Raw genomic sequence first — 15,279 nt, 5'->3', positions numbered from 1 at the left:
TACTGTGTGCAGCTTTGGTCGCCGCACTTACGCAAGGATATTTTGGCCTTGGAGGGAGTGCAGAGGAGGTTTACTAGGCTGATACCGGAGTTGAGGGGGTTGAGCTATGAGGAGAGGCTGAATAAACTAGGCTTGTACTCGTTAGAGTTTAGAAGAATGAGGGGAGATCTCATTGAGACATATAAGATGGTGAATGGGATGGATAGGATAGAGGTGGAGAGACTCTTCCCGCTCAGAAAGGACAGTAGGACTAGGGGGCACAGCCTCAAGATAAAGGGGGGGCGGTTTAGAACGGAGTTGAGGAGGAACTTCTTCACTCAAAGGGTGGTGAATCTCTGGAATTCTCTGCCCGTTGAAGTGGTGGAGGCTGCCTCGCTAAATATTTTTAAGATGTGGGTTGATGGGTTTTTGATAAGCGAGGGGGTTGTGGGGAGAGGGCGGGAATGTGGAACTGAGCCACGACAGATCAGCCATGATCTTATTGAATGGCGGAGCAGGCTCGAAGGGCTAGATGGCTTACTCCTGCTCCTATTTCTTATGTTCTTATGTTCTTCCATTGTCAGTGCTCACTTCAAGCTCACTCACAACTTGAAAGGTTACATTGAGCTTTCAAGTGCAGACACAGAGCCCGCCCACCTCCACCCTGAATGGATGAGGGTGCAGAGAATGACGCGTTATGATTGGCTAAGCTGGACATCGATCAGAGTGGCAAGTCAGTGCGTTGACGTCATCGGAATGCCGCGGGCCGCCCCGCCCCTCCGCGCGGGGACCCGTCAATCACAATGGTGACCCCGCCCCCTCCCCGCCTTCCACCCGCCATGGGCGGGTCTAAGGCCGATCTGGAGGCTGATTGGGCGACAGTCCTGTCGATCAGCAGGCCGAGCGGGTGGGGGCCGGAGAGCGACGCCTTCTCATTGGTGGAGGGAGCTGTCAGTCTGGGAGAAGGGGGCGGGGTGCGGCGGGAGTGACGGTTTGGGCCTAGGTGATATTTTTGTTGTGAGGGGAAACAGTAGCTTGGAGAGAGAAAAACACCAGAGGGGAAAAAAAAGGTCAAACCAAAGACGGAGGCGAGTCGGAGACGAACGGACGGGTCGGGCCGGGCCCCGCCAACCGGGAACCGTGAAAAAAAACCCCACACAATTCTCGCTTTTTAAAAAGATATTTTAAAAACAAAACGACGGACGGTGTTAGCGGCGAGAGCCGGTGTCGAAGGGAAGGGAGAGGAGCGGTTGATTAACGCCGAGCCGGGCGGCAGTGGTGGGGAACAGGCCGCTTCTTCTGCAGGGCCTTTTGGTCAGTGAGCCAGTGTGTTTTGATGAGCGACGGTGGAGGGGGTTTTACCTCAGCTGACAGCCATTTGGGGCGATGAGGAGGAGTGGGGAGGGTGTCAATTAATTCTGCGAATTTTACATCTGAAAATCTTTCGTTCATCTTCTGATGCTTAACACCAACTGGGTTTAAATTATCCGCGCTTAAATAAACAGATGTGTCCTTTTTTTGTAAGTTTAATTTTTTATTTGTTTTTTTAATACTCAGGTTGCTGGAGTTGATGTGCAGATTTACTGTGGCTCTCTTTTACGATCAAATATATAAGATTTAGGTGTGTTTCTACCTTCCCCGCTTCCCCCCCCCCCCCCCCCGACCTTTTGAAATAACGTTTTAAATGTCACTGGTCGAATGTATTGTTTTTCGTTTGCCTTTCCCATCCAATCTGTGGCCCGATCTAGCCGAGAAGTGACAACCGCTTGAATTTTCTTTTTTGCAGGAATGTCCCCACTCCTTCACCCTCCTGATCCACACTTTTTAAATATATTCTCACTTTCTTTTCCTGCCTCCCCCGCATTCAGACAAGGGGGAACCTGGTTGCAGTTTTTGATGACTGGTTGTTCGTCATGTCTGTAAATGTTCAAAATGGCTTGAGTAACAAATATTGGCTTTGTTGTGTCTTGCATGGATTTCCCATGACATTGCTCTTGGGTGGTCTTGAGTGTAGTTTGACTCGGTACTGTCCCTTTAAGACTGTTAACCAGCGTGTGGGAAAGTGGTCCGTACAGATACATCCTGAGGTCTACTGGAGCTTGCAAAATTATTATTTTGGATTACTGGTTGTTTTTCTTTCAACAAACATGTAGTTTAGTGTGAAAGACTGCATGAAGGATGTGCCATTCGTGGCTATCGAAGGAAGTAAAGGGTGGTATTGTATTGAAAGATAAGGCCTACAATGTTGTGAAGGTCAGTGATTGGCCTGACGATTGGGGAAATACTAGGAACTAGCAAAGGGTGACTAGAACAAAAAGGGAGAAATTATAGTCTTAGAGTAAAGTAGCAAGAAATCTAAAACAGAAGTAAGCTTCTACAAGTATATAAAAAAAGAAAGAGAGTAGCTAAAGTGAGTGTTCATCCTTTTAGAGAATGAGACTGGGGAAAATAATGGGAAACAAGGAATTAGCAGAAGTTTTGTATCTTGTCTTCACAGTATAAGACACAAAGCATTCTAAAGTTGAGAAAGTCAAGTGCAAAAAGGAAGAAATTCAGAACAATCACTGGAGAAAGATTACTAGGAAAAATAATGACACTATATGCTAACTATTACTTTGTCCTATGGTCTTAAAACAAGTGGCTTCAGAGATGTTGAATGCATTGATTATAATTTTGCAGAATTCCCTAGGTTCTGGAAAGATCTTAGTTGATTATAGTACTGTAAATTTATTCGAGCAAGGAAGGAGACAGAGCAGGAAGTTGTAGACAAGTTAGCCTAACATCTCTTTGGGGAAAATACTGGAATCCATTATTTATTAAGGAACCAGTAGCAGGGCATTTAGAAAATCACTATATATTGGGCAGAGTCAATATGATTTTGAGGCAATAATGTTAGACAAATTTATTAGACTTGGTGATTTAACAAGCAAGGTGGATAAAAAGAAGCCAGTAGATGGTAGTATATTTGGATTTCCAAAAAATATTTAGTAAGATTCCATATAAAAGCTCATTGTTTTGGAGGTATGTCTTTATTAGTATGGATAAAGGATTGGTTAATGAACAGGAAATAAATGGGCCATTTCCTAATTCAACTGTTTACTGTCGATGGTAATGACTTTGAAGGGACCAAGATCATTGTTGCCAAATTTGCTGATGGAAGATAGGTAGGAAACAAATTGTAATGAGGACATAGACTGCAAAGGAATGTTGAGGGGTTGTTAGTGGACAAAAAATTGGCATATGAAGTGTAATATGGGAAAATGGGAGGTTGTCCACTTGGTAAGAATAGAAAAGTAGCATGTTAATTAAATGGAGTTAAGCTGCAGAAAACTGGTACAGCAGGATCTGGATGTCTGTACATGAATTTCAAAACATTGACATGCAGATACAGCAAGTGTTTAAGAAGGAAAAGTAGACTATTATTAGCCTTTATTACAAGGAGGAATGAGTTTAAAAAGTAGGGAAATCTTACTGTAACTGTATAAGGCAGACCTGGAGGACTGCATGATTTTGGTCCCCTAATTTAAAGGGGGATATACTTACTTTGGAAACAATTCAGGAAAGGTTAGTTAATTTGATTCCTGAGATGAAGGTGTTGACTTGTGAGGAAAAATTGAGTAAATGGGCTTGCACCTGTAGAGTTCAGAAGAACGGATGGTGATTTTATTGAAAACTTCATATCCTGAGGGCGCTTGATGGGATATCTACTGAGAGGATGTTTACTCATGGGGTGCGGGGGGAACATCAAGAACTAGCAGAAACGGTTTAAAATCAAACATTAAGATGGTGATGTGGAGCAATTGCTTCTTTCTCGTGAGAACAATGGAGGCTTGGTCATTGAATATACTCTAGGCTGAGTTAGACACATCTTTGATTGACAAAGGAGTAAAAATTGACAAGACAGTGAGTGTTAGGCCACAATAGATCAGCCATGGTCTTGTTGAATGGTGAGTAGGTTTGTTGGGCCAAATGGCCTATTCCTCTTCATTTTGTTAATAGGCCAGATCACTGAGTACCAGAAACAGCAGGAAATAATTGGCATTCTTTCCCTTCAAACTTTAGGTAAAGTTTGCTTATAATTTACATGTGTTTGGAGTATTAGGTGCAAGAATTACATGTGTTTTGTGGCATTGCTTGTGGTAATTTGAATGATCCACTCTTTTGAGAGGACTAGAGTGTTATACTGCTTAACTGAGCTGTCTCTGAGGCCACAAGTACAAGTGTTAAGTAAACAAGTTCAGGTCAGTCGGTTAATTATCTTGTCTGAAAATTTTGGAGACTGGGAAGTGATTATAATATTTAGGCTTCAAGCCATTGGCTGTTAAGAATTTGGAAGAAAGCATTAGCTAGAAATCTTTTTTTTGTGCCTCCCTCCGCCCTGACCTGATGGAAAAAAAATGTATGTTTATATACTGTGATTGAAAATTGTATTCAATCACCTGTTTAGATAAGTTGTGAAATTAAGAATGTGTTACTCTATTCAGGATCTTTGGTAATGATTGTGATAAATGCCAATTAAAAGAATAGCTATAGAACTTTCAATAGAAAATATTAAGTTTATTGAATTCTCCATACTTCAGAAAAAAATTGTTTTGTCTCCACAAGAGAACCTTAATTGCTGACATTTTTGGCACCTATTTTGGTTCTAGAAAAGCACATTCACCTGAGTTAGAATGTCGTGGATTCAAACACCAATCCAGTGATTTCCATAATGTGGACCGAAACTAACGTAAAAGTGAGAGAGTATTGCACTATCAAAGATGCCACCTGTTAGAGAAGTTAAAATTAGTTTAATTTTCCCTTTTGTGTGGTGGTAAGAGATCCCATAGCATCACTTAAAGATGATCAGAGGTATTCACCACTGAAAATTATTGAATGGTCATATATCCTATTCCCCTTGTGGGATTTGTTGTGACCACATTGGCTGCTGTGGCTGCCTGTATGCCACCATTGGCTTAGACTTGAAAGGTAATGCATTGACTGTGAATTGTTTTGAGATGGTTTAAGATTCTGAAAGGCTTTAGGCATAAGTCTTTCCTTCCATTTGAAATGTATCTATTTTTAATCTTCCCAGTTGCAGGCTGAACCTTCAGGAGGACCTTGGAAAAATATTGTTGATGTTAAACCATTTTTGTTAATGATGACAGTTAACCTTGATGTCTAACAAATCTGCCACTTTTTAAAGGATGAGAATTTATGTTTAGCCTTTGCTTTTCAATACTTGCTTGGTCGAATTTTCCTGTGGGTGATACCTTGATTCATTTCTTTCCTCCATAGATTTTTTCAGTTTACTGCATTAACCTGTATTTTTCCAGATAGATGTTTTTAACTTGGCAATGGCCAGTTAACTAAAGAGCTGTGCTAAGTTTATGCAAAGAAATATTTTTTATCCAAAAAGACTGGGAATTGTTTCCTTTTGTTCGTAGCCAGCAAATTTCTTAGTTCTCAAGAGGAGAAAATACAGTTTTCTTCACGAGACTGCATGGCGGGAACGGCGAGGAGGATTGACGTTTTTTGGCTGTCTGGGGAACCTGCCTCAGGAAGCAGTAGCAATGACAGTGTGGCTTAGATTATTTGTCCAAATCATAAAATGATATTTGAACCCTTAATTTTCATTGCTGTGTTACCACATGGCAAGTTAACAATGGAAAGAAAACAAAATGATTCAAAAACAAGGTTTCTTGAAATATTCCTAAATATTATTTAGAGTAGCCATGAGTTGCAGGAGCGTGGTTTGTAATTAGTTTTCCAAGCATTCGTTACTGGTGTCATTCTGGTGATGCAACGTGTTAAAATTTGTAGAGCTGCAAAGATCAATCCCCAGGAAGTTTGGTCCACAGAACAATGCAGGCCTCTTGCTCCACTGCAAATACCGAAAGTAAAACACAAATTACGTGCAAGATCTCTGCTAGCTCAAGTCCAGTGCACGATTGTGGCACTGCCACACATAGTTTTTGTCATGTGCCTAGCTTTCTGGGAAGCTGTTGACAAAGTTCCACATAAAAAGTTATTATCCAAATTCAAAACAGTAGACATGCCTGCTAATGCTTGCACATGTAGAGGAGTAGACTGAAAATAAGGAAGCAGAGGATGCTAATTTTGCTCATTGAGGTGACAAGACATTATTGACTTGATTACCAGATAGAGAAAACAGAATATGGATAATGGGTATATATTTAAATGGAGGGAAGTGACTGGTAATAAGCCTTAAGGATTTGCCTTGGTATCTCAGTTGTTCACTATTGATGACTTAGTAATAGATTAGGGAGCTACACATTCACTCAATTGATCCCTGAGATGAGGGAATTATGAGGAAAGATTAGACAGGTTGAGCCTGTATCCATTTGTGTTTAGAAGAATGAGAGATGACTGTACTGAAACATATAAGTTCTGAAGAGACTTGATAAAATCAACACTGAGAGAATGTTACCCATTGTGGCAGAGGCTACAACTAGGAGCACCATTCTAAAACTAAAGGGTGCCCCATTTAAGACAGAGGTGAGGAAAAATATTTTACTAAGGATTGTGAGCCTCTGAAATTTTCTTTGCAAGGAGATAAGGCTTATAGGGAGTAGATAGGAAAATAGAGTTGAGGCCACAATCCGAACAGCCATGATCATATAAAATGGCAGAACAAGCTCAGGGGGCCGAATGGCCTACTCAGCTCCTAATTATTATGTTCAGCAAAGCTTCTTGGGATAATAAGTTGATAAGATGGTAAAATTACAAAAAGCAATTTGATAGATTAAGCAAGTGCACAAAACTGGCAGACAGACTAGACGATAAGACTGCATGCAGCATAGTACGTGTGAGGTCATCCGTTCTAGACTGAAAAGGGATAGATCTTAGTTTGTTTGTAAATGGTAAATTAGGAACTGTGGAAGTCTGAAGTGATTTATGTATTCCTATACACATCAATAAAATGTTGTGGTAAAGTAGGGAAATTAATTATACAGGGCTTTTTGTTTAGAGGGCTAGAATATAAGGGGGAGAAATTTTTCCAACAGTCTTACAAAGCCTTGCTTTCACTGCTTCTAATATGTTGTGCCCTTTCCTGGACGCTGCACCTCTGAAAGGATATTCTGGCTATGCAAGGAGTATGGGGCTTCAAAGTTAAATTATGAAGAGAGTTGACATAATAAAGAGCATGAATTCTCGGATGCAGATGATTAAGCACAGAGGGAGGCCATTCAGCTCGTCATGCCTGCACTGGTTCTCTGAAGGCTCAGTTTACATCGTGGTCCCAGTATCCCTGTTTGTACTTCCTTTTCAGTTCAGAACAAAATTCCCTGTTAAATGCCTTACTTGAACTTGCCTCCTCCACAATGGAAGTACATTCCTGATCCCAGCCATTCACTGTGTGGAAAATATTTTCCTCATGTCTCCATTGTTGCTTTGACCACCTTAAACTCATGCTTGCTTGTGCTCAATCCTTCCACCAATGGAAACTATTCCTTCCTATCTGCCTTGTTCAGATTCTTTGTGATTTTGAATACCTCTATCAAATCTCCTATCAATCTTCTCCAAGGAAAACAGTCCCAACCTCTCCAATCTGTTTGCATAACTGAAGTTTACTGAAATACTCATCTCTGGAACTATTTTTGTGAATCTTTTCTGCATTCTGTCTGTTGTCTTCACATCTTTTGAAATATGTGGTGCTCCAATTGAGGCTGAACCAGTGTTCTGTAAAAATTAGCAAGTTAAAGGGTGATTTTGATTGGCTGTTTTTAGGATTTTGATGGGGAATTGGTAGGATAGATTGATATAAATGTTTTCCATTCAAGGGAAAAGTTCTGGGCTATTCAGGTAAGAAGTTATGAAACATTTCTTCACACTGAGATGGAACAGTCTCTCAAAAGCAGTGATGCTGATTAAATTAATTTTGCTGAATTTAAGGGAATGGTGCCAAAGATAGGTAAATGGGCTTAGGATACAGATCAGCCATGATCTTATTAAATGGTGGGACAACTCAAGGGCTGAATACAATATGTTCCTACTGGAATGATGTTCAGCTAGATAGTGAGTACAATGCCACAGGAACTGATGTTGGGACATCTACTGTTTCTAATCTAAACAAATTTGGGCCAATTTGAAGATGGTCTGCTGTGTGGGAAGGGGCAGTTGAAACTATGAAGACAGTAACTAAGGACTGTAGTTCAATTCCTGATTCTCAGAAGTCTATCCAACACCTGCATGATACAGGTCAGGTCGATAAATCCCCAGAGTCTGAGAATCTACATCCCAGAGTACTTAAGAAAGTGGCAGTAGAAATAGTGGTTCCACTGGTGGTCATCTTCCAAAATTCTGTAGACTCTGGAACAGTCCTTACTGTTTGGAGGGTAGTTAATGTAACCCCATTGTTTAAAAAGGGAAGTGGAGAGAAAATGAAATGAAGTAGACCAGACAGCCTGACATCATTAATGGGGAAAATTCTAGAGTCCAATAGCAAATGTCTTATAGCAAAGCACAGTGGTAGAATTGGACAGAGTCAGCATGGATTTACGAAAGGGAGATATAATCATGTTTGACAAATCTTCTGGAATTCTTCGAGGATGTATTGAGTGGACTTGACGGGGGTGGTATTTCATTATGAAGTGCTTCAAAAGGACAGTCACAGCACGAATCCATTTCTGCCTAGATCCACAACAGTTTGCATATTGCCACAACAGGTCCACAGCAGACGCCATCTCCCTGGTCCTACACTTAATCCTGGAGCATCTAGACAACAAAGACACCTATGTCAGACTCGTATCCAGAGACGACAGCTCAGTCTTTAACACCACTATTCCTATGAAAATCATCTCCAAACTTCATGGCTAGGGACTCGGCTCCTCCCAATGCAACTGGATTTTAGACTTCTTAATTCACAGACTGCACTCAGTAAGGATAGGCAACAACACCTCCTTCATGATCGTCCTCAACAACGGTGCTCCACAGCTCCTTACTATACTTTTTATACACCTTTGACTATCCACATTCTCCTCCAACTCGATTTTCAAGTTTGCTGATGACACCACCGTTGTGTGTTGGATCTCAAACAATGACGAGAGACAGTATAGGAAAGAGAGAGAGAATCTGGTGAATTGGTGCGATGGCAGTGATCTCTTACTCAATGTCAACAAAGCAAAGAAGGTTGTCATTGACTTCAGAATGCGTAGAGGACACTCGCCTGTTTACATCAATGGGCACTAAATGTAATATCTCCAAATTTTAAATTATACAAAGCTGGGTGGGAGGGTGAGCAGTGAGGAGGATACAGAGATGCTTCAGTGTGATTTGGACAAGCTAAGTGAGTGGGAAAATGCATGGTAAATGCAATATAACGTGGCTAAGTGTGATGTTATCCACTTTGGTAGCAAAATCGGGAAGATGGATTATACAAATAGCGATTAAATTAAAGAGGGGAATGTGCAAGGCGACCTGGGTGTCCTTGTATACCAGTCACTGAGCGTAAGCATGCAGTTACCGCAGGCAGTATAGAAGGCAAATGATATGTTGGTTTTCACAGTGAGAGGATTTGAGAACAAGAACAGGCATGTCAATCTGTAATTATAAAAGATCTCGGTAAGGCCTCACTTGGAATATTTTGTGCAGTGTTGGTCTCTTTATCTGAGGAAGGATGTTCTTTCTGTGGCGAAAGTGCAGAGGTTTACAAGATTGATTCCTGGGATGGCAGGACTGATGTGTGAGAAGTGATTGAGCTGGTTAGGATCATATTTGCTCAAGTTCAGAAGAGTGAGACGGGATCTCATTGGAATCTATAAAATTCTAACAGGACTAATCAGGTTAGATGCAGGCAGGTTGTTCCCAACGTTGGGGGTTTCCAGATGGCTTGTGCTGTGGAAACTGATGGAAGTATGGCTTAAATTTTATGCAAAGTTTCATTTGCACTGTTATCTTTCTTTGTGCTAAAAGAGCACCTTCACAGAATCTAAATTTGTGATTTGTCCTCGCTGCTTGTGAAATTCCATGTTGGAGTATTATAAGCTAACAACAAAGAATATGACCTAGGTTTCCAATTGGAACACTGACAGGAATGTGTTTAAAATGAATAGGTTAAAATGCTATTTGGGAGGAACTACAGAGAATCAGATGATTATTCCTTTTTAGCGTTCCATTCTGGCCACCACGCTACTAGAAGAATGTGGAGGCTTTGGAGAAGGTACAGAAAAGATTTGCCAGGATGTTGACGGTATGGAGGGCATTAGTTATGAGGAGAGGTTTGAGAAACTTGGTTTGTTCTCACTGAGGCGATGGAGGTTGAGGGAAGACCTGATTAAAGTCTACAAGATTGAGAGGCATGGATAGTCAGAGGCTTTTTCCCAGGGTGGAAGAGTCAATTACTAGGGGGCATAGGTTTAAGGTGCGAGAGGCAAGTTATAAAAGAGATGTACAAAGCAGATTTTTTACAGAGAGTGGTGGGTGCCTGGAACTCGTTGCCAGAGGAGGTTGTGGAAGCAGATATGGTAGTGACTTTTAAGGGGTGTCTTGACAAGTATATGAATGAGATGGGAATAGAGGCATATGGTCCCTGGAAGCGTAGGGGATTTTAGTTATGTCTGGCAGCATGGTTGGTGCAGGCTTGGTGGACCGAAGGGCCATTTCCTGTGCTGTAATTTTCTTTGCTCTTTGTTCTAAATAACACGCAGGAGAGAAGGCAGGAAAATGGGAAAATAGCTCATTCAGAGAGCCAGTGCAGACACAATGGGCTAAATTTTGATCTCCTACACTGTAACAATTCTGTAATTATGTGAACTTAATTTTATCACAATATTGGGAGCTATCTTGAAGCAAGATGACAATTTTTTTAAAAGTGATCAGTGGTTTAATTGTGGAATTCCCTGCATCCTTCAGGCTTCTTTGTAAAATCCCAAATTAAGGTCATTTTATGAAATTGTTTTTTTCCATTCCTGTCTGTTTTCATCATGACCTTTCAGCTATGACTTTTACATTTTTTAATTGCAGAAAGGGGACCATTTCTACCCACTTAAACTATTGAAACCCCAGCATATATTGCAATTACATTTGTGTGAAATATTAGTACCTTCCTCCTAGAACAATTTGAGGGATATGTTTTGAGCCATAATCTCAAGTATCAGTGAGGTGTTGATGGTGCAATTCGAGGTGATGAATTAAGAATGGTATATGACAACCAATTTGTACTGGTGCAGCACTGAAGTGTATTGGTTAAAATTTTTTTTGCCCTTATGCATTGGCATTGAGCCACGAAGGTCATTACTGAAGTGGCATTACTGAATAAGTCAAGCCTATAAGTTTTCTTAACCCCTAGTTTTTGTCCTAACCAAAGGCAATCAGGTTTACATTCGGCACAATGAGTTGTTGTAAAATGGGTCTTTTCACAATATTCATATTGATTTCAAAGTGAATCTGGAAAAAATATACAAATTATAAATTTAGTGTAAATCTTTCAACACTTTAAACAATGATTCAGTTTTCTGACCCTTTGACCTTTTACCTTTGGAATATCGTGGATTCTGTGTATGAGATATAGCAGTTTTTAAATTGATTTATTTATTTTGAGGCTATGCCATGCCTGGCTTAGTTTGATAAATAGCTCTGTGAGTAAAGCAAACCATAAGTCACTCACAACTTTGTCATTTTTGTTATCTTCTGAGCCTCGTGTCATTTTATCATTTGTCAGTCCTGACAAGGACATGTTCTATTTATGTTGCATCGGTTTTTTAAAATTAAGTCATAGAGGTTTACAGAATGGAAACAGGCCCTTTGGCCCAACTTGTCTATGCTGCCCAGTTTTTACTGCTAAGCTAGTCCCAATTGCCTCTATAGCAATCTTACCCCTTAACTGTCAAAATGCTTTTTAAAAGACAAAATTGTACCCATCTCCACTACTGTCTCTGGCAGCTCTATCCAGACACTCACCACCTCTGTGTGAAAAAAATGACCCTCTGGACTCTTGTATCTCTCCCTTCTCACCTTATTGCTTCAAAGACATTTTCACCCCCACCTCCACTCCATAAACTTTAGTGCCACTCAATCTACAAACGCTAGATTCACTCAGTGGCAACACATTGGACTCCAATTTAGAAGTTATGATTTAATACCCATAGCAGGACTTGAGTTGTAATCTTGATTGGTGCCCCAATGCATTATTTTGAGAGTGCTGCAGAGATAAGATGGCAGTCCAAGACCCATCTGCCTGTCAGGTGGATACAGAAGACCTTGTACTACTTTCAAAGATCAGGAAACTATTACAGTATCTTGGCTAATGTTTATCTCTCAATGCATGTCACCAAAATAAATTACCTTGGCATTTGCTTGATGTGTGCAGATTGGCTACTGTATTTATTTTGTGTAACAGTGACTATAATTCTGAAATGTCCTGACATTATGAAATTAAATATATTAATGAAAGTTCTTTCTTGTAACTAGTTTCATCAAATTAATACACTCTAATTTGCTGCCTTGCCCATCATCCTTTTGATGTCTTGCAAGCCTTGACTCTTGGGTGTCCACCACCAAATTCTAGGCCGTGTTCTTCTGAGACTAGGTAGTGAACAAAATCAGCCTGTGGTGAGTCCACTTCAAAAGTTTTACTTTCCCCTCATTATTTAGAAGTACTTGCTGTCAATTCTGTACCTCCATGTGGCCTGTGGTGCTTGACTGGTCACACACCATAGACAAATAAATATAGTAAGAACCCTTTGTTCAGCTATGTCTATATCTCCACTGATCCTGATCGAAAATGCTTAAAGCACTGGCATAATTACCTACATACTTGTTAAGAATGTTAACCATGGGTTAAACCTAGGGTTTAGCTTTTACTCAGTAAAATGCCCTTTCAATGCACATGGATTTGCTATTGGTGACTTTTTTTCAAAAGCACTGAATTTATTGTCTGATTATATTGCATACATGAGAAAAGACTAGGTGAAAAATTTAAAGATTAATCCACTTCTCACACACATTCAAAAGCCCAAATGCTGTAGGTTTTTAATGCAGAAATGAGATATCAAAGAAAATATAACACATCCAAAATTAAAAGACTAAAGGTATAGATTATCAAAGTATTTTTTAAAGTTCCTCTGACTCATTTACATATTTATGCTGATAACCACCAAATCTCCCTCATTGCTCAATTATAAGACTGCATATCTGCCATGCAATGTTTGATGAGCAGAAATGTCCTCCAGTTAGATGCTGAGAAAGCTGAAGCCTTTGTTTTTGGTCTGCATTCCCTACCACCTCCAGCCTCACACCAGTCTGAGGCTACACCAATCTGTTGGCAATCTTGCTGTTGTATTTGGTTTGGCTCGACTTGACCATATATTTGCACCATCACTAAGCCTGCCTCTGTAACATTATTCAACGTTGTTCATGTCTCGGCTGGTCTGCTAAAATTGTAATTCATGCTTTTTAAGCTCTTGATTTGGCTATTCTGTCACACCCCTGGCTGGTTTCCCACATTGAACAGTCAGTTAACTTGAGGTCATCTGAAACTCTCCTTCCTATGTCTTAATTCTGTCTTAATCTGCCACATCCTGTCAGGGAATCCCTACAGTGCAGAAGGAGACTATTTGGCCTGCGTCAACAATCCCACTCAGGCCCTATCCCCATAACCTTGACACTAAGGGGAAATTTAACATTGCCAATCAACCTAACCTGTAGGTAACCCACACAGAGAGAACATGCAAACTCTGCACAGACAGTCACCGAAGGCTGGAATTGAACCCAGGTCCCTGGCGCTGTGGAGCAGCAATACTAACCGCTGTGCCTCTGTGCGCAACCATCTTGGATTTCATCAATTATCTTCATTAAGATCAGAAATATAGCTATCACTGCATCATTTCTAGCTCCATATGCTACACCATAGCTTGATCAAGAAGAGGCTAAGACTATATTCTCTGCAGTAAGTGGCTCACCACCAGAGTTCTCCAGTATCTACAAGGCTCATCTGAACTGTAATTTATGACTACTTGCTATGGTAGCAGCGGTAGCAACAGTCAAAAAGCTCAACACCATCTGGGATCAAGCAATAAGTTGATTTGTTCTCCTGCCACTCAGTGTCCATCCACTCAACCATCGGGTACATTGCAATTAGATTATGATTCAACATACTGCAGCAATTCACCAAACTTAGTTTACACCTTCCAGCCATGCGACGTCTACCACTGGGAGAGACCTGAATAGCATGGAAACATCTTGTTCGTGTTGGCACATGTAGTGTATTTTTTTCGTTGCTGGGTCAAAATCCTACTGAAAGCTATTATTGGAGTATACTTGGCACCAGGATTGCAGTGGTTCAAGATAGGATTAACAGTAAAGAAGATCATGCCAAAGTTGTCCACATCTGGAGAACAGAATGGGTTGTATAGATGACCTTGGCATTCCTGGGAAGCTAGTGTTGAGGGGAATAATTAGTGGTTCACAATCCTAATTACTATCCAGTAAACCTTCCTGAAACATTGCTGTATGTATTGATGTCTGGTGTGGACAGAATTGAGTTTGATTGCTGTGTGTGATTGTGGAACAATTCCTCACTCAACTCCCCTCTAAAACAAACGGTAGCAAATTCTGGAGCTTGCCATGCACCTTCAAATGGAAAGATTGAATTTTTAAAAATTCAACAATTTTCATGGACTTTCCTGCCTCCTTACCTTATAGAAAATAACTATTTATCAATTTCTAGACTTTGGATCCAAATATAGTTTAGGTGCTGGAAGACTTGCATTTACACTGACCCTCTAAAATATTATGAGTGTGACTTGAAATTATTTCTCTTGAGGTTGAAAATAAAACTCATTGTTTCACCTTACATCTCCCAGTAGTTAGGGGAAAGTGCCATGTGTATTTCATTTTTTAATCCTGTGAGTTAAAGTCTACCTCTGTTTTAAAAAAATCAAGGCCAGTGCGAGTTTAATTGAGAGAATGGACGACTCATACTATTCTGAGATTGTGCTTTTCTTAACTATTTGGCTCCTCACCCAGTGTCAGCTCCTGGAGCTAGCTATCCATTTAGTTTCATTACTGTGCTCTTATAACTATTTGAAGAACATAATTAACATTTATGTTTTCTCAAAATAAGGCATTCATTGTGAATTTTTCTACTATTGATTCTGGTGGGGAATTCCTTAACAATCGTCTTTGACCTTTCCAGCAATGCTACCAATCCATTAATCAATAGGAATGATTTATCATCTTTATCAGATTCTTTGAAAATTACCTCCATACATGATCTTCCATTTTTTTTTCAGTCGGGGCATATGAACAATAATCACTGAAGCAAACTATGTTTCAATCTGCTGTGCAAATGATTTGGCT

General features: G+C 40.3%; 1 protein-coding gene across 4 annotated transcripts in view; it reads left to right on the top strand.

Annotated features, from left to right (window-relative positions):
* The first annotated feature begins 1,019 nt into the window (after nt 1–1,019).
* zfat (zinc finger and AT hook domain containing) overlaps nt 1,020–15,279 on the top strand; it is a 213,970-nt gene continuing 199,710 nt past the window's right edge. For 3 of the 4 annotated variants that reach the window (XM_080194577.1, XM_080194576.1, XM_080194573.1), the window contains exon 1: nt 1,020–1,293. The gene's annotated coding sequence lies outside the window, so the exon portion shown is untranslated. The remainder of the gene's footprint in view (nt 1,294–15,279) is intronic. The other variant, XM_080194578.1, reaches the window with a different exon arrangement.

This window comes from Carcharhinus amblyrhynchos, chromosome 8 (genome assembly GCF_965287045.1).
Source record: "Carcharhinus amblyrhynchos chromosome 8, sCarAmb.v2.hapA, whole genome shotgun sequence".
Taxonomy (NCBI): Eukaryota; Metazoa; Chordata; class Chondrichthyes; order Carcharhiniformes; family Carcharhinidae; genus Carcharhinus; species Carcharhinus amblyrhynchos.
Note: the sequence above shows the minus strand (reverse complement) of the source record. Positions and strands in the feature narration are given on the sequence as shown.